This window comes from Schistocerca piceifrons, chromosome 7, assembly GCF_021461385.2.
Source record: "Schistocerca piceifrons isolate TAMUIC-IGC-003096 chromosome 7, iqSchPice1.1, whole genome shotgun sequence".
NCBI classification, from domain to species: domain Eukaryota; kingdom Metazoa; phylum Arthropoda; class Insecta; order Orthoptera; family Acrididae; genus Schistocerca; species Schistocerca piceifrons.
In genome coordinates, this window is record NC_060144.1 from 12805058 (window position 1) to 12824896 (window position 19839).

Consider the following 19839-nt stretch of genomic DNA (forward strand, 5'->3'; position numbering starts at 1 on the left):
AAGTAATGTTGTGCTGGATTGGAACCACATAGTTGCGTGTCCTTAATAGTGGGATTCCATAGGTGCGATGCCGTAGATATGCAAGAACGCTATACCAGACTGGGTATGATTTCCTTTTAGAAGGATATTTTTAGTGCGCTGTGGCAAATTTATAATTCGACCAGTGAAGCGTCATTTGGTCTAGTTCGAAAATGGCCCCCATACTATTTTTGTTACTTTATTTTTATTTCGTTGGATGCTGTTACATTGCAAAACGATTTTGCATTATGTGAGTCAGAGTGCATTAATTCAATTACAACTGAATAACAAGTTATCAGCTATGTATGATATATGCAGTAAAGATGGTTGCTGAGTACCTACAACAGACAGGTAGCCTTATTGTTCTTAGAATTGAACATTTTGCTCATCTAAGTACATGATACAATCCTTCAGGCATCTTGGTGGTGTGCAATTCTATTGACTGTTACCAGGAATTGTGGTTACTCTTATACATATATGCTCCATACATTATACTTACTTCCTGCAAAGCCCTCCTTTACATGTAATAGAACAGAGGTTTCATTTTCTTTTACCTCTGTCCTATAATATGTCAGTCTCATTTTCAGCGCACTCCTGAGTTAAGCCAGGTCGTGAATGATGTTGCCAAAGTTTATATGGTAAGTGAGCATTTACTGACGTGTTTCGAAATAAGAAATAGGATGTAAAACATCACATAACCTTATTGAGTTTCGAACTCACAGGAGCACATTCATGATATAAAAAGAAATAATTATTTGGTATGACACTATTGGCTAGGCATTCTTCTTCAGCCGTTCAAGACAGTGCGAGGCCACATGCGAATAGGATCGCTTCGAGGTGTCAGCAGCGGGATGGAGAAGAACGTACACAAAACAACAGAAGACAAAATAGACATACACAGTCTAGTGTACATAAAATTATGGAATTACTAGTAAATCAGGATTACCAGAATCCCCCACACCCTCCCCACCGTATTCAGCAGCTTCAAACGTCTGATTACTTCACGAAAGAGTTGATGTGTTAGGTATGTATCCGAAGATGAGCATGTAAAACCATTATGGTTATTGCACTTTCACTATCTTGTGGAACTGTGAGCGAAAAAAAGAAGAGATTTGAAATTATGACTACAGTTTTTTGGACGTCATCAAACATTGAATGAGTATAGTCTGGGTAATTTCCACTCTGTTTTAAGGAAAGCTAGGTTTCCATGGATCTCACTGTTTATAATATCACACCTTCTGAACTGAATTGTGTGTCGTGCATTGACATAAATGTTTAGTAATGCAGTGTATGTGAATACTATCTGCAAAATATGTTGCGAATATATTTAGTAATAAAGAAGTAAAAAAGTTAAAACGTCGTGCCTGATGCTCAAGTTTTACTGTATAAACAGTGAATATGTAATAAATAACAAACTATTTTTTTCATTATTTTGTGGGGCCTGTCAGCAAGAAAAACTTTCACCCACCATGTCTGAAATCCGATGTGTATAATTTGATGGAAGTCGTTAATTGTTCCCATTCTCGGATACTGTATGAATACAGTGTGGCTCATTTCGGCTCTGTGCATTACGCAAGACATACACGCAGTTTCTAACTGCAGTGCTTGATTTATTATATTAAACCTTTACCGTAAGATTATACTTCTTAATATTTCGATCATGACAGCAATTTAAGTTTTTAAATATGGTCAATAATTATATGAAATAATGATCAATTTTTGATGGCCTTGGAAGCCGCTGGGTAATCAACCCGCAACTGGGACAGGTGACTGGGTGACAGTTGTAGCCTTTCAGTGACAGAGATACTACTTATTTCATAATTTTTTTCCGTAGATGGAGTTGTATTGTTATTGGTGTGTGTTACATCACTGTATCCAGATAACACTAAAGGCTGACTAGCGTTAATATGTGTAATTTATGGATGGCTGTATGCCATGAAAATAGCGGTCAAAATAAAGATAAATATTAGCTTCCTTTATAGATTTTGAGAAAATTCCAGTCGCATACGCATTCCTGTGACTGGTCATTTGGAGAGGCCACCTGCCATGAGCCATTTTTGTTCTATTTAGCTTATGGGCTTTTTCCGGTAGCATTGTGTCTTCGAGATACTGAATTTTAATATAAACTGTTATATCACATTTATTAGCTCCCGCGTAGTGATATATTTTGCGTATTTTGGTTCAAATGGCTCTGAGCACTATGCAACTTAACTTCTGAGGTCATCAGTCGCCTAGAACTTAGAACTAATTAAACCTAACTAACCTAAGGACATCACACACATCCATGTCCGAGGCAGGATTCGAACCTTGCTTATTTTAATATGCAGATTTTCCAACTTAATGTTTCTGATAATACGCATAACCTGATAATCTGTCTCCCAGACGTTTAACTACATATGTAATGTGTTAACCGGAATTCTTTCTACTGATTTCACGCTGTTCTCCAAACTGTTGATTTACCTATAAGTGCTCCTACAGTTTATCCCGTCCAACGGTGCTTAATTCTCGACAGTCGCAGAATGTGTTACTCGTTTAGTTTAATTTCAGTATATAGCTCATCTGTCTACATCGTTCTCAACGTCGTTTTGCACCACGAAAGTTCGACTGCTCTCAGTATTTTTAATTTGGTTTTCCTACGATATTTCCCTACGATTGTAGGCTTCAGACCTACAATTTCAAAGTCACCTTCAGTTGCAGTACCAATATTCAGAAATCATTGTTCTTTCTAATACTCTTCATTGCGCTCGGGATTGTTTCGCTTGTCTTTGTACTGAATTTTACGTAAATTTGTCCGACAATTCCGTTAAGCATTATTTTGAAGTCATGCTTGCTGTCTAGCACAAGGGCTGTGTTACCTGCGTAGCTTAACACTGGAACCTCGTCCCCTTGCGATTTGCTCGTGTTAGAATTTTTTTGTCTTTCATTACATCTTTCAAGTACAAATTGAAGAACGGTGACGTTCGGCCTTCTTAACATTAAATTTTGATTCCTCACCCTTTGTTTTTGACAATGCTGATCATTGGTGACCTGTGTCTGTTCTGTAATAAAGTAGTTCTTCTTGGAATTTAGATCTTATTTCACTCTGTTCTGTCGAATGTTTTCTCTAGCCCAAAATTTTTGTAGAATTTACTTAATGTTACTTCATTTTTCTTCCATTACTAAGGTTGACACAGAATTGCTTCTCGTGTTACTTTACGTTTTTCGAAGATAAAGTGATTCACATCTACTGCCTCTTCAGTTACTCTTCCACTTTGGAATTCCAGTTATCAGTCAGCAAGTGACATAAATCGCACTGACCCTCAGTAGTTCTCGCTTCCACTTATGTCTTTTTAAATATCATGGTAGTATGGTATTTGGGAATATGATGACAGTCCTCTCTGTTCATGGAATCGTAACATTTTATTCTTCGCGCAAAATGTCTGCTTTGTAGAAAGCTACATAGCGAAATCCAAGGATATTAAAATACACTAACGGGGAAAAAAATTAGTACTTGGAAAGACGACATCCATTTTGATCTGGTGATGGCGCATACCACCTATTGGATAATAGATGTACTGATAATGGTTTCAACGTCGTCCACCAACAGATAATGTAGTGGTATAGCTACCAAGGCGCCATCTACAGCTATCCTTAAATAGGAAATATTCACAGCCAGAAGACTCGGTGTGGTACAAATGCGTGAAGCAAACAAGCAACCAGTCTTCCTACATCCAGCTGAGCGAGTTTGAAAAGCGGTCCAATTGTGGCCTTCCGAGTCGTGAGATGGTCATTTCGAAGAATTGCCGCGCAAAGTGGAAGTGCTGCGTCAGTTGTGCAACGATGCTGGTACTAGTGATTACGTGAACATTGTCACACTTGTAGGCGAAGTTCTGGAGATCCACGCAGCACAGATACCCACCAGCATCGTCGTACTTGAACTACAGCAGTGGCAGATCATACACCTGCTACAGCACAGATTAGACGGTTTGTGAGTCCAAACGTGTCAACAAGAACTGTTGCGAACCAGTTATTAACGTTGGGACTACGGGCATGCACACCCGTAAATTGCCTTTCACTCACGCCACAGCATCGACATCCACGGCACGACTGCTGTCGATTCTGCCTGCACGCAAGTGATGGTCGTTTGTGCGAACACCGAGACCTGGAAGAGCCGTCGTGTAGAGTGCATTCGTCCAAGACCGAGGGAGGTGGCGCAGTGGTTAGCACACTGGACTCGCATTCGGGAAGACGACGGTTCAATCCCGCGCCCGGCCATCCTGAGTTAGGTTTTCCGTGATTTCCCTAAATCGCTTCAGGCAAATGCCGGGATGGTACCTTTGAATGGGCACGGCCGACTTCGTTCTCCATCCTTCCCCAATCCGACGAGACCGATGACCTCGCAGTTGGTCTCCTCCCCAAATCAACCCCAATACAGACCTTCCAGTGTGGGGTGCGATAAGCTACAACTCTCGTCCACCTTTGATCTTTCTGAAGGGTACGTGCAGGATGTCGTTAGACCCGTTCTTTTGCCATTCTTTGAACAGGAATGTGGTATGTTGTTCCCGCATGATAATTCCCGCGCACACCATACCCGTGAAACTCTGTGCTCTGCAAGATGTGCTTCAACTCCCCTGGCTAGCACGATCTAGGGATATAATAGGACGAGAAGTGACTCGTGCGACTCGTCACCCAGCAACTCTCACAGAACTACGTGAACAGGTCGAGCAGGCGTGGCACACCCTATCCCAGGACAGTAATCGCCATCTGTACGATCGACTGGATGCCAAGAGTCAGCGCCTGCATTGCCACCCACGGAGGCTACATCACGTACTGATACGGGTGTTCCAGCGTGGTTCTGGTACCCCAGAACCGCTTGTGTTATTGATTTGTAAATGTCATCATTTCATGTGCTCTGTATGCACTGTTGCAACAATAAATCTTGAGGGGACTGGAAACCCGTTAAAGGCTGTACTATTTTTTCTCGCAGCATATTTGAGGTTACAGTATCTATATACCTCGAGAAAAACATTGTGGAGCAATGACCAGAAATTTATGACTGTTCGTAGTACTTCTACACTTTGAAGACGCCGTGCCGATTTAAGTTTTCACATCAGTACCAACCATCAGTTGTTTGCTTCAGCTATTATAGCTTGACGCTCAGACATCTATCCGTTCCATGAAGAAGCAAAGAAAGCCGTTGACGAACGATATCCCTTAGTGACTCAGTGGTACTCCAACTCGATACAGCCGGACAGTTGCATTCCTTTACTGCCAACACACACGTCTTACGATAGGTGCAGCGGCCATCAGCTTGCTTTAAAACTGCCAACAGAGCCTTTTTTAGGATACAAATAATCGTAATTTACTCTTTCTTATTTATGAAAGAATAACTTTATATTGTCTATATAAATTTACAGCGTAAATTTATTACATTGATAGTTTTAGTATCATGCGAGAAATTCATATTGTACACAGATTTGCCGATAAATTGCGAACTGCCACTCTCGTACGCTCGTTTGTGAAACTTGAGCGGTATGCGTCCCCGTCAGCGTAAATTAATTAAATCGTTTGCCTGGCGTAAATGCGCCAGAGTATATAGCAATAAATGCAGGAAAAGGGACGCAACTGTTGAATAGACAGGACGAGGTGACTCAGCGTGTGAGACACGCAAATGACGTTAAAAACATCCACATTTACGAAAAATCAATGGTTATTGAATATTTTCAGCCGTAGAGCTCAGTTAAAATAAAGAGAACATTTTGCAGGCCTCTACGGGACACGTGGACAACAAGTTCGCTCTAGTCTTCACAGAACTATACTCTCTGTGTCCGTCGTTCATGTAGTGTTCGTGTGTTTTTGAGTTACAATTTCCTTTCTGTCGGTCGTTTGTATGTGTACGGATGAGCTGCCCATAATTCGCCCTTACAGTTGACAAGGGTACTTCAGTTTATGATGTGTAAGATTTCCTGATCAATCGCAAGTCGTTAAAGCGCTGTATGTCCGTAAAAATTCAGCTATCTTTTCCGTGCATTGGATCTAAATCGTTTGTCCAGAGAACACAGCCCTTCTGATAATCAGGGGTAGTATCTTGTACCATACACCCGAAGATTTTCCTCAATGTCCGTCGCTCCGTTCTGGTGGTAGCAGTGTTATTAATGGATAACCGTGGCACCTAGTTTCGTGGAGTGGTTCTGGGAAACTGATATGTATTTTTTGTTTGTTTATTTAGTCTAATAGGATTTGGATCTCAGTAGCATCACACCAGGTTTCTACAAAGACAGAACTTTTGCATTGCTTCTTAGTTAAATAATGGTGAAGACTTAAAAATCGTAACTAATACTAATAATGATGATAATAATAGCCAACCAATTTTGCGTACGTCCATAACAAGAACTATTCCAGTAATTGCACTGTCAGTGCAATAATTGATGTTATATGCGATATCAGTACTGACTAATAATAATAATGATAGTTACAGTTGACAATGTTAATGTATACATGGGTAAGAGAACAAAAGTGAGTATGATATTGCATTGTGGGTTCTAAGAGAGGTGGAAGCGCAGTACTTCAGCTGCTGGCTTTGGAATATTAGACGATACGGCGGCAAAGCAGCGCAATCATTTGTAATGGGTAAATGGTAAAGAATACGTCGTGTATCAGTGGGACATAGTCAGAGGTTGTTTCTGGAAGCTAGAGACGTGATTGGCTCCTGTGATAGTGGAAGTCGGCCATTTTAGAACTGGGGTTCTGCTTACTAAAATTTTTTGAAACAATGGAGGAAGTCACTACAAATGGGAAAAGTTAAACCCTTTGTGAAGATCAACGAAAAATGGAATAGGCTGAGAAGAGTTTCTGCGGCGCGATATTAAAGCTCAACTGGTAGAACAGCACCTGTGGAAGGCAGATATCCGAACCAGAGTCTTAACCCATTACAGAGTTTTAATCCGTCACTTATGTTCGAGGCAGTGTAAACTTTGCAGCAAATGGGATTATTTCCTGTCTCCATAAAACGCCTACCAATCATGCCAGCCCTTTTTCTACCCAACTACAGCTCATGACTTCAATACAAGGTGTTTAGGGCGCAACGTGGCATGTGACAGATCAGACCCCCAAAACAGTATGAGGTCTGGGTGAGCAAATTTTGCTGTCGGGGCGTTAGCTACCCAAGGAAACTAGAATAAGTGGCACGAAATGAGAGATATCAGGGTTTTTGTGATAGGGTACGTCGCCAGTGGTCATCTCCTCCATACAAGATCCTGCTAGTTGAAGGATTTGTCGACGTCTTTGGATACAACTGTCCAGTCTCTATAATCACAAAGCAGTCATTATACACGTATTTTTTATGGTGGCAATTAACCCGACAGTAGCTTGACAGGTCACTGCTGCCAACACCGTAGTGTGTGGAAAATAACATCGACGCTAAGTCTATAGCCGGAAATGCAAAGGACAACGAACACTGACTACAAGTGATGTGAATCAGTCTGTGGCGATAAGCGAAAGCCGGGCCCGTCTTAAGCCTGCTTTATTCGGGAGCGAATGTAACACAAGCGGACGAGCGTTCACTTACATGTTCGCTACCACTCGCTTGTCTCTGTGAACAACTTTCACACTGCAGGGGAGGGAGGAGAACACGAAATAGCGAGCAGAGCTTATGAACGGTGCGTTATTGATTTTGGAGTTAATAATAATCGCCACATAGGATACAGCGTTATAGATATAAATTTTCACGGCGACCACACTGTTATTGATGAAATAAACAAAAAGATGAGGAGAGGAAAAATTTAGGACTCTCTGTACAAAAAAGTGAAGTGGGCGGACGAGAAAATTCTTGAGACATCCTCTTTGGTCCTGTAATGTGTAGTAGCAGGCCTAGGTTTACTTCTGGAGAAGATGGAGCGGTTACTGCAACAACACAAAATATTACATACTTTATTAACAGTTGAATAGTCTGAAACACTTAGCCTGTAAACGATGCTTGAGCACAGGAATGACAGAAAGGATTTGTTACTGTCTCTGAAATCTGTGACTGTTTATCACTTGGTTCAATACAAAATGATAGTCTTATTGTAAGGAACAGTTGACTGTAAAGTTTGATTTACAGTTCCGACTAGTAGTTCTATAAACTGAGGTCGAAGCCGGACCTGATGAATTAAGGCGATCGCAACTGAGTGGGGTGAGCGGCGCTGCGCTCTGACGTAAGTAATCTTCCAGCAGCGGCGGCGAGCACAAACTCTTGAGTGCCTAACTACGCCGACGTCTCTCATTCGTTGTTGCCTCGGGCAGCGACTTTTCTTACTTGTGGTTCCGCCATGAGGTACCGGCCTCGACACGGGATCTACTACTTCGGACGACACCACACACTGAACACCGAATTTTAGCTCCAACTGTACTTAGAATCAGTCGAAAACATTGCATATAAGTCAATTTTTTTCCCTAGCTTCTCGTTATACTTGATGAGAAAATTTGAAACCAGAACGCTGGTTGCCGACCACCAACGTAACCTGAAGAACGGTTAACATCTACACTATGATTATTAGCAACCGGAGACATATACGTTATTGATTGTTTCCCATTTCAGTAGCTGCTATACAACACATAGCTTCCGGGGTGTGTGCAGTGACGTGTGGGGAACACTTCAAAGATTTTGTTACAGTGCGTGTAGGGGAGATATCAATGAAATTAAATTGATGGAATGTGAAACCTACATACGACCTGTCACGTAGACTACTTGATGAAATTTTCCGTATGGCTTGTTAGAATGGAAACAGCGTGATCACAGGAACATTATTTTTATTTAATTGGTTAGTACATAAAATACTCTAATAAAAGTGACACCTCACCCACACAGATATAGATACCGTGAACATAAGCAACGAGAATAGTTAGGTCTTTGGCATATTTTTAATTCTAATCAACATAATGGATACTATCCGCACTTGTTTACTTCCAAAAAAATTTGTTGTGCTTTCCCTTTTCAATAATGATAAAAAATACAAAGTATGAGCTTAATCGCTCCGTTCTCGACGCTAGCATCTGGTTAATTTATCGTTTTTCTTATGTTCCCAGCAGGACCTTACAGTGCTTTGGCAACCTTATATCAATTGCCGGCCGGTGTGACCTCGCGGTTCTAGGCGCTTCAGTCTGGAACCGCGTGACCGCTACGGTCGCAGGTTGGAATCCTGCCTCGGGCATGGATGTGTGTGATGTCCTTAGATTACTTAGGTTTAAGTAGTTCTAAGTTCTAGGGGACTGATGACCACAGACGTTAAGTCCCATAGTGCTCAGAGCCATTTGAACCATTTTATATCAATCATATTTCCTTCCCTTCGGCATTTGAACAGCGGATCCGTTGCATTCCAGAAGCTGGTATCATATCTGTATTCTTATATCAGCAACACTGCATTCTCTTCGGACGAACCCATCGCTCATGCAGCTCATACCACCACCACCACCAACAACAACAACAACAACAACAACTAGATAAGATACAAGGCGAAAGCTTCATGTACTTGCAGCGCCTAAACGCAGAGAACACACCGGCAAAACCCAGTAACCAGTGAAGCACGAATTAACATAAGTAAATGCAAACCGAACACGACCGAATGCAGATACTACTGTTTTCTCTGACTCTATGGTTCAAATGGCTAGGAGCACTATGGGACTTAACATCCGTGGTCATCAGTCCCCTAGAACTTAGAACTACTTAAACCTAACTAACCTAAGGACATCACACACATACATGCCCGAGGCAGGATTCGAACCTGCGACCGTAGCAGTCGCGCGGTTCCGGACTGAGCGCCTAGAACCGCTAGACCACCGCGGCCGGCTTCGCTGACTCTCAAACAGTTCCAGCAGAGAATACCAACTGCACGTTATGTAGAAAGTAAAGTGACATTAATACAGCACAGCAGATCTTGAACATGTGTGGCAGAAGCAGAGACAGATCATTGTCTTGCATCAGGCAAAACTTTCCAAACCAATTTTTCCTTTGACAGCACGGAAAGAGCTGCAACAACAGTAGATAAAATAATTTACTTTTATTTTGTTCTGAAGACTATAATTATTCTTTGTTAATTGCTTAAACGCATGCCTACTATAAATGAATTAATTCATTTTCAAAGCTCTATATTTACGAAGTATTAAATGCACAAATATGACTAATGCATGCATAGAACCATAAGGTCACCAAGTTTGCATTCTACGCTGTACAGATGTTCAATGACAGCCCCTTTGGTCACACGATACACGTCCAAGCGTAAGTCAAATTCGTTCCATACCTCGTGTAGCAACATCCTGTCAATGGTTGTCACAGCAGCACTCATGCGTTCTCTGAGCTATTCTACTGTTCTTGGTAGTGAGGTTACATAAACACGGGAACACTGTTCGGTAATTCAAGGTAAACTTCATGGTACACTTTGTACAAGTACGCACTCTATACAGTCCATCTATCACTTACGCTGGAACCTTTGTGTGTCACATAAGTGGATGTCGCTCCTTGCAGAAACCGGGCAGTACTGATTGTGGTCAGCAGTTCAAATGGCTCTGAGCACTATGGGACTTAACATCTATGGTCATCAGTCCCCTAGAACTTAGAACTACTTAAACCTAACTAACCTAAGGACATCACACAACACCCAGTCATCACGAGGCACAGAAAATCCCTGACCCCGCCGGGAATCGAACCCGGGAACCCGGCCGTGGGAAGCGAGAACGCTACCGCACGACCACGGGCTGCGGACTGGTCAGCAGTCGAAACAGGTCCGTCGCAGACGTAGGTTGGGGAATTGCTGCTCTGATCAAAGCCTTAAGACACTTCCGGCGTTGTCCCTCATAGCGTGAAGACCTTAGTATCACATGACTGAGGTCTGCAATCTCAGTTGGGTGGACTTCGCAACATGGAGACGGCTGAACTTTCATCCTATAAAGATGTGAAGGATAACAGCCGTGATCCAGCCGGATGCGCGTTGTATTAGTGGTAGATAGCTTGATTTGCGAGTACCAGGATTTTTGCGGAGTGCTCGGCTGGATTGTGGCAGAACGTCTTCATTTGGACTGTCGTGAGATCTCCCGCGTATGTGACCGTTCTTGATGGACCTTTTTCCAGGAACAAGATCCGTATGTGGAAGGCAAGTGCAGTAAGATTGGCAATCAACCACACTTTGTTTCGCCTGGTGGTCCGCCATCTCGTTTCATTAGATACCAGAGTGTCCCTTGATCCATAATAATTGGACTCGTTTATGTTGACTTTCACACTGAACTTAATTACATCGAGCACATGGCGGTTAGTGTTGGGGCCCCATTGCTGCTTTTGCACGTTTTCCAGTTGTAACGGGACATCCTCTACAATTACTTTTCCTCAACAGTAGTTGTCGTTAACAGTACTGTTTTTCGAATTCTGGACAGGTCAGTATTATTTCAGTTGCTTTTCTGAAAACTTTCATATAATTTTATACACAATATGTTGTATTTCAAGCTAAAATTTATGAAAAGGAATTGCCTTATTTTCTATTTTACAGTCGCCAAGTACAGTTAAAATTATTTTTTAGAGACATTTGAAGTTAGGAATTATTCGCACTCTTAAAATTTCTATTATTAATTACGTAATCTAGTACTGTGTATTATGTTTATTTCTGTATTCATTTATGAAATAATAATCGAAATTAATAGGAATTCATGTGCCAAGAAAACTTGTTAACCCCTTGGAATATGGTTATTACTGCAGAGTTAAGTAGTAGAAGCATGTCTCTGATGTAATCGGACGTATTTTGGGCGAACAATTCAATTTCGGCTTTGTTAGTGTGAAAAATCGGGAGACTGTATGATATACTGCAATTTGACAAAACATATTAACGTAACAACAAAAATTCTGCAACAACGAGCTTCAAACTTATTTAGATCAATTCAACCGTGAGGACTTATAACGCAAGAACTTCAGCTTCAAAGATCTGACCCCTAGACAAAAAGAACTGGAGCCAACTCTACACGAAAAGCTAAGGCAAATGAAAAGAACATCGTAACACATCACTGAGCGCCGGAGTTTCCGTACAGTACGTCGGCGGTGTTCGCTGGAAGGGCTGCTGGAGAACTAAGTTGCAAACGCTGGTGGCATCCCTCCAGCTCGGCAGTGCTGCGGCTATAGTTTCCGATTCCTCAAAGCTTCATGCAATATATTTCAGAGTATTTTATGCTCATTCCCTTGATCAATGCAGTCGATCTCCAACCCTGAATAATAATAGCAATCAATGTTCAGAACCACCAGCGGTCTCGGCTGAGATAACCGACCTGGCATTCAGTTCCCCCACCACCGCACTCCCGGCGGTGGATGGAACAACAAAAAAAAGCATTTTTCAGAGAATCCTTTGGATAGATTAGGAGTCTGTAGTCGGGTGTTGCTCTCCAGAGGCTAGCTGGTAACCTCCTTTATCTCAGGAGTGACGCCAAAATTAACGTTAGGTTTAAATTTCAGAATCCAGCGTTCTATTTGGTTCTTACTGTTATTCTCCATGCAGCATACACTTTTTTGTCTGTGACAAGTTTGTCGTAGACCTGTTTCGAAAATGTTCCATCGGGGGGGGGGGGGGGAGTGTTTTTTCTGACTGCCTCCACAACCCTTAGGAGTATTGGTGGGATATAAAGAAAATTAGAAAGAGTAGGAAATTGTTAGCGGGCTGCTGTGGCCGAGCGGTTCTAGGCGCTTCAGTCTGTAACCGCGCGACCGCTACGGACTCAGATTCGAATCCTGCCTCGGGCATGGATGTGTGTGATGTCCTTAGGTTAGTTAGGTTTAAGTAGTTCTAAGTTCTAGGCGACTGATGACCTCAGATGTTAAGGCTCATAGTGTTTAGAGCCATTTGAACCATTTTTGAAATTGTTTAACCTGTTTACTTACGTTTTACTTGACGGAAATCGCAATTTCTGCCACCACTGACCGGTGAGTTCCCTGCTGACTGAAACAGCGAAGTTTCGGAGCGTTTACACTGAAGACACTTGGAGATAGGAGGTCAAAGTGTTCACTTGTGCTAGCCGACACAGTGAGAACACCTGCTGCAAGGAGATGGAGGAGTAAAGACACTTGCTGTTGGAAGTTGAGTAAAGACTTGTTATCGGACAACTGATGAGGCAAGCCTTTCTGTCGCACAACCAGACGCCTCCTCTTGAGTGATGAGTAGGGCCACACGGCTGAACTCTAACTTCCTGCCTCAGTAGTTGTGCGTTCAGGGCGGCGGATTGCTTGCTGAAGGGGCCCGGGATCTATTCCGGTCGGTTAAAAGATTTTTCTCGGCTTGAGGACTGGGTGTCATGTTGTCCTTACATTCGTATGTCTTAAAAGGACATATGACATTCCACTTCTGATATGGCTGCACAGGAACGCGATTTTTAAGGGGTTCTCCAGCCGCTATAGTCACCACCTACCGTATTTACACATCGAGATTGATAAGATGGGTCAGAGTTACGATCACCCATGTAGGGACACGATATTAGTTCACTCCTTTCAGAAGCCAAGTTATTTAGTTCTAATGCTTCTCAGCCAAGTTGCTTTCAGTATGCTATCGCGTATTTCCTTGTTTGCATTTATCGTGCTCATCCACCTCTGCCAAGGTTAAAGTTCATGATTAGAACTCTATATCCTAGCAAGGGACTACACCTACTGGTCATAACAATTTCCTCCATATTTGCGGTATATGCAGGATTCGGCCGGAAATGAAAGTAAGAGAAGCGATGACTCCAGATGGCCAGTAGAGTTTTTTGCGCGGAGCGAGCGACGTGTAAGGCTTTTACTTGAGCACTATATCCAGGGTGCCCTTGGCGCAGCGGGAGGACGGTAATCCGAGGTTTGTGGGTCCGAGTCGCTGTGCGGAGACATTTTTTACTCTTCTTAAATTTCGATGCTTATACTCCTTACACTGCAAATAAACCGAAATAGTGCTGAATGTATTGCGCTTATTAATATTTTCATAAAAGGCATGAAAACATTGGTGCGATGAAGCGTTACTTGCAAAAGGACAAATTTCTACAGTTAACCAGCTCGTGGACTAGACAACCAAATGCACGATTATACACCGAGACTTTCCAAGATGAAAGACTGCTAACGCACCGTATTAAAGTGATTGCCTCAAATGCTGTCCGCTAGTGAAACCCTGCGATCTTTATTTTTATCGTCCGACAAAGAATTTTATCAAAAACCTTCAAAACTGCCCTTATGGCATAGAAAGAGAAAAAAAGTCACATACTGAGAATACATTCCATTTTTCATCACCAGCTATTCTCGGCAATATTTGGCGAAATGATACGTCGGTCGTGATTTGCTGCCCAAGTGTGCGACGAGGAAGAACCTTCTGCGAATGTAAATCAAATTTTTATGTCTACACAAAACTTTGAAACAACAATGTAATTGTAAAAATTCGGCTTTTATGACGTGTGCAAGATAACAAGAAAATTACTGTTTCCACCGTTCTTACGATAAATATCACCCCAGCACGTGCAACTAATCAACTACACAGTAATAAAAGTATTTAATTGTATACATGAAGTTCTCGTCTACAGTTTACAATGCCGTCCGGAAATTTACTCGAAATGCCCAGTTGTCCGTTTGAATTCCTTTTCATGCTTTTTTTGAAAATTATTAAAAAAGACAATGTATATTGAGCATCATTGCTGGTTAATACGTGTGTATGTAACGTAAAAATTGAAAATTTAAAAAAAAATAGTTCCGCGTAGGGACTCAATCACATTACTCTCGGATTGTCGTTGTGTATTCTTTCCGCTGCGCCAACTGCCGGCTGTAAATGACCCTAACGTAAATAGCCCGTACCTCTCGTGACCAGCACCGAAAATGACATTTTCTCTAAACGCTTGGCCGTCTAGATCTCACACATCTGTCACATTTATGCATACACCATAAACTTGGTGGAATTCTGTGATGACGAATAGGCACGGTCCTGTTGTTAGAGGACATCAGGTGATGTATTATTCAACACAACATGCGGCGTGAATTTCTTCTGAGAAGTGTTAACAAGTTGCAAGTTGTCTGTATCCTTGCAGTAACGATACTGTACTGCAGAACAGATGAAAGTCGTAAAACTCCTAAATCGCCGTCGTTCCTTTGTTTCCAGTGCTTTGTTATTGACATCCTTGTAATAACATGTCATGAGAAAGTATTCTATGTGTGATACAAGATTTATATCAGCGAAAAATCGTTAGAGTTTAAGAAGAATGTAACAAATTTAGTCCAAAAGAAATTATGTGCTGACGTGTGTGTGTGTGTGTGTGTGTGTGTGTGTGTGTGTGTGTGTGTGTGTTACAAAAAAAAAAAAAAAAAAAAAGATCGTGTGGCATTGATGGGTGGGAGGCCCCATCCGGGGGAAGTTCGGATGCAGAAGTGCATTGGGCGACTTTCGTGTTGTTGTTGTTGATGATGATGATGATGATGATGATGATGATAACACAACACCCAGTCGGCGTCGAAGAAAATCTGAAGCTCGGCCGGCAATCGAACCCGGGTCCGCTGCATGGTAGGAAAACACGTCACCACTCAGCTAAGCAGGCGAACTGTTTTAGCAAAGAATTAGTTCAATAAGTCATAGTTACAAATTCCTAACACGTGCATTAAAACCAGTTTTCGTGCTGAAAACCACAACAAAAGATCCGAAATAAGGCTTCCATGTGGAACTGACGTTTTTGTTGTTCCTGTTGTTGTGGTCTTCAGTCCTAAGTTAGTGTATTCATCTCTAGGTCTCCCTCTACGATTTTTACCCTCCACGCTGCCCCCCAATACTAAATTGGTGATCCACTGATGCTTCAGAAGTGTCCTACCAACCGATCTCTTCTTCTAGTCAAGTTGTGCCACAAATTCCTCTTCTCCCTATCCTATACAGTGCCTCCTCATCAGTTATGTGATCTACCCATCTAATCTTCAGCATTCTTCTGTAACACCACATTTCGAAAGCTTCTATTCTATTCTTGTCTAAACTATTTATCGTCCATGTTTCACTTCCATAAACGAGTACACTTCATACAAACACTTTCAGAAAAGGCTTCCCGACACTTAAATCTATACTCGATGTTAACAAATTTCTCTTCTTCAGAAACGCTTTCCTTGCTATTGCCAGTCTACATTTTATATGCTCTCTACTACGGCCATCATCAGTTATTTTGCTCCCCAGATATCAAAACTCATCTACTACTTCGTCTGAGTTTCTAATCTGATTCCCTCAGCAACACGTTTTGTTGATGTTCATCTCATATCCTGCTTTCAAGACACTGTTCATTCCATTCAACTGCTCTTCCAGATCCTTTGCTGTCTCTGACAGAATACAGTGTCATCGGCAAACCGCAAAGTTTTTATTTCTTCTCCATGTATTTTAATTCCTACTCCAATTTTTTCTTTTATTCAGTTACTGCTTGCTCAATATACAGATTGAATAACATAGGCGATAGACTGCAAATCTGTGTCACTCCCTTCCCAACCACTGTCTCCCTTTCATGCCCCTCGACTCTTATAACTGCCATCTGGTTGCTGTACAAATGCCGGCCGTTGTGGCGGACAGTCTGGCTTTAGCTGTCGCCGCGGCCGCACGTTCCTCAAGTTTGCTCCGTGAACGTTCAGTGTTTACGCCAGTGTTTTCGTGATTGTTTATTGGCGTTTTTGCACGTGAATTAAGTGTTATAAATTGAGCTATTGGTCTTCGTTCGCGTCGTCTTTCTACGTAGTGCCGATGGGATTTCGGCGTTGTCCGAAATTTCTTCGCTGTAGCACACCATGGCAAACTCCGTGAGAAAAAACACCGTGATTTTCACCTTCGACAAGTACACCCGTCGAGTACAGCCCTCTGCACTTGAAATACACGACTGGATTACCGAGGTAATTGGTCTTCATTCTGAATCTGTTCATACCACGCAGCTAGACTCTGATGAATACTGCATTTTTGTAAAGTTTAACGATCCCGTGAGTGTAGACCGCTTTCTGGAAAAATTTGGTTATGAAACGGAATTTATACACCTTGATGGTACTAAAAGTACTGTAAAACTCAGGAATTCCGAGTCTGTAATTAGAAATGTTAGGGTTTTGAATATTCCCATAGAACTAGACAACTCGAAAATTAAAGATGTCCTTTCAAAGTATGGGGTTGTCGGGAAAATCGTAAACGAATGGTGGGCTTCGCATTTCAAGCTGCAGTGCTTTAACGGCATTCGCTCTGTGGAGATGGAAGTGAAGGCGAACATTCCCTCCCACATCTTTGTTGACGGGCACATGGCGCATGTTATTTACTCAGGGCAAACCCCTACATGTCACATATGTAACGAGTCTGGTCACCTCCGTCAGGACTGTTCTCGCCGTGTTTTTGTGCTAAAAATAACCTTACGCAACGCCGGAAATTAACACTCAACGATTTGTTGCCAGCCAGTCACACAACAGAGCCGGCGGCTGTCGTGAACCCTGTTACTACCTCTGAAAATGTTGCACTTAATGTTACTGAATTTCCGTCTTTAAAACCTTCATTAACTGCTGACATTCCGGCCCGTGACAGCGAGTTTCCCACTAAAAAGCGTCCTCTACAGGACACTGAAAAAGATGTTGATGAGGACTCTTCCTGTGAAACACCCGTTGACAGGAAGCCGAAGCCAAGTCCTGAAGATCTGTTGGAAGTGGAAAAAGGAAATGAAATGAAGGTCGATGTGGCTTCCACTTCCGCACAAGGAATTATACCGCCACTAACAGATAGTGACGCAGCTGGTAGTGACCTTTCACAGAAATGTGACCCTGAGCTTGAGGTCACAGCTGCAATAACAGCATCAACTGCACAGCCCATACAGTGCGAACAGTACGAGGAAGTACCAAGTAAACAATCTGCTGACTCCGAAGCGCAACACAGCACAACACGCCGGAGCCAAATATTGACGACTCGCAAGCCACCGCCGTTGCGCCAGACAGCCACCGTCGGAGGCTGCGACCGAAACCAGGTCTTGCTGTCACGCGTCATCAAGCGAAAGCCACACCAGAGAAGAAAGACATCAAGAAAAAGAATATTAAATATGAAGTCATCAGGGCCAACATTGATGAGGAGAAAGAGAAAGACCACGGTGACTTACAGCAATGCATTGTCAGGATTTCAGGATACTTTTCTTTTCAAGCACTTTGTTTAAAAGCAGTAAAATTTTTTCTAGGAAGTTAGTACATGTAATGGGCACACAGCTTGTAAAGATCGTGACTTGTAGAGAAGCACTTTGCTTCTATAATCATACCGATCCTCATCCCAAATAGCTTCTTCTGGTATGTCTGTGATGCAAGCTTATAGCATTACTACTATTAACATTAATAAAATACAGTCACCCTTGAAACTGGCAGCACTAAAAGAATTCTTGTACGAGTCTGGGACAGATATCGCGTTGCTACAAGAAGTTGCGATAGCGGAATTTCGGATCCCAGGCTTTTTTGAAATTGTTAATGTTTCTACGGAAGCCAATGTCGGTACAGCCATTCGTATAAGGGAAGGCATTCCGGTGACTGAAATCGAACGACTAGAATCAGGAAGAGCCGTAGGCATAAAAATTTTCGATGTGACCGTGCTTAACCTTTACGCTCCATCAGAAAAATCCCATAAATTGGATCGTGCTAAGTTTTTTCAAGATGAACTTATTTATTGAGGAAAAATCCGTGTTCTCTTATACTAGGTGGAGATTTTAAATGTGTTTTAAACCAGATCAACAACCCAATTCTAACTACTCGCCACAGTTAAAAAAGTTAGTAAGTGATCTACAACTTAAGGATGTGTGGGAACTTCAGCACCCGACCTCAGTCGAGTTCACGTATATAACCAGCCACTCCCGCAACAGACTAGATAGAATTTACGTGTCACCCAATTTGCAAATTTTTTAATTAAAAGTTGAAACTGTTCCCTGTATTTTAGCTATCACAGTACACTTTTAACTTGCTTTAATTTAAGTGTACAGCCAACCCGTCGATTCAGAGGCCAATGGAATTTGAATATCTCTGTTTTAAATGACGAAGAACTGGAACAGAAAATAAGAGCAGCGTGGACTATGTGCCTCCGCACAGTAGACAAGCACCCAACAGTCATTGGCTGGTGGACTAGGAGGCCTAAACCATGGCTGCGGAAAGTTGTCATGCATTATAGTGTAGCGAGGCACAGGGAGTTGAGGAATACAATGGAGTTTTATTATAAAGTTTTAAGAGACTTATATCAACACCATAGCGCCGTTCTCTCTTAGGCACCGTACTCTGGTCCACACTCCCATGGTCTTGCTGTTCGACCCCCGCCAGTCTGTTGACAGATCTTTTGGTGGTCGGTCGATATGCTTACTGCCAGCCCTGTGTAATAACTGGTCTCTGACAAGGACCTTGCCAAGCGATTTCAGAAGGTCTCTCTTCGTGGTCTCCCCCTGGTTGTTAGCTCTGAAGGTGACGAGACTTTTTATGCCGGCTACAATCAATAAGCAAAAGAACACGGCCAACGGCCACCTTCCTGTTGTTCTTCTTACATCATAGGTGGCACACATCTGATCTACTAAATCTACCCCACCCTTATTAGTATTATACATAGCATCTCCGGCTTCATTTCTTCCCCAGTTGTTGCATCTATTTTGTTGTCATGCTGCATAGTACTCATTAGAAGTAGGCACCTGTTTTTCTTTGGTACATAACTCACTGATGTACAAGTCTTCTGAAAGCCAAAGATACTTGTAAAAGCATTTCTACCTCTCGTGTTCACTAATTCTTTGGGATTTCCGTCTTGTTCTTCCTTTCTGTTCCCAAAAGTGTTAAATGATCCATTCACTTCTGAAAGACCATAAATTAATAGCTCGTAAACCAGTTACCCATCG

At 42.2% G+C, this 19839-nt stretch overlaps 1 protein-coding gene across 1 annotated transcript in view; it reads left to right on the forward strand.

Moving 5' to 3' along the window:
• LOC124805022 (splicing factor, arginine/serine-rich 19-like) overlaps nt 1–19839 on the forward strand; it is a 189173-nt gene that overhangs the window by 160467 nt on the left and 8867 nt on the right. The gene's annotated exons all lie outside the window — the stretch shown is intronic.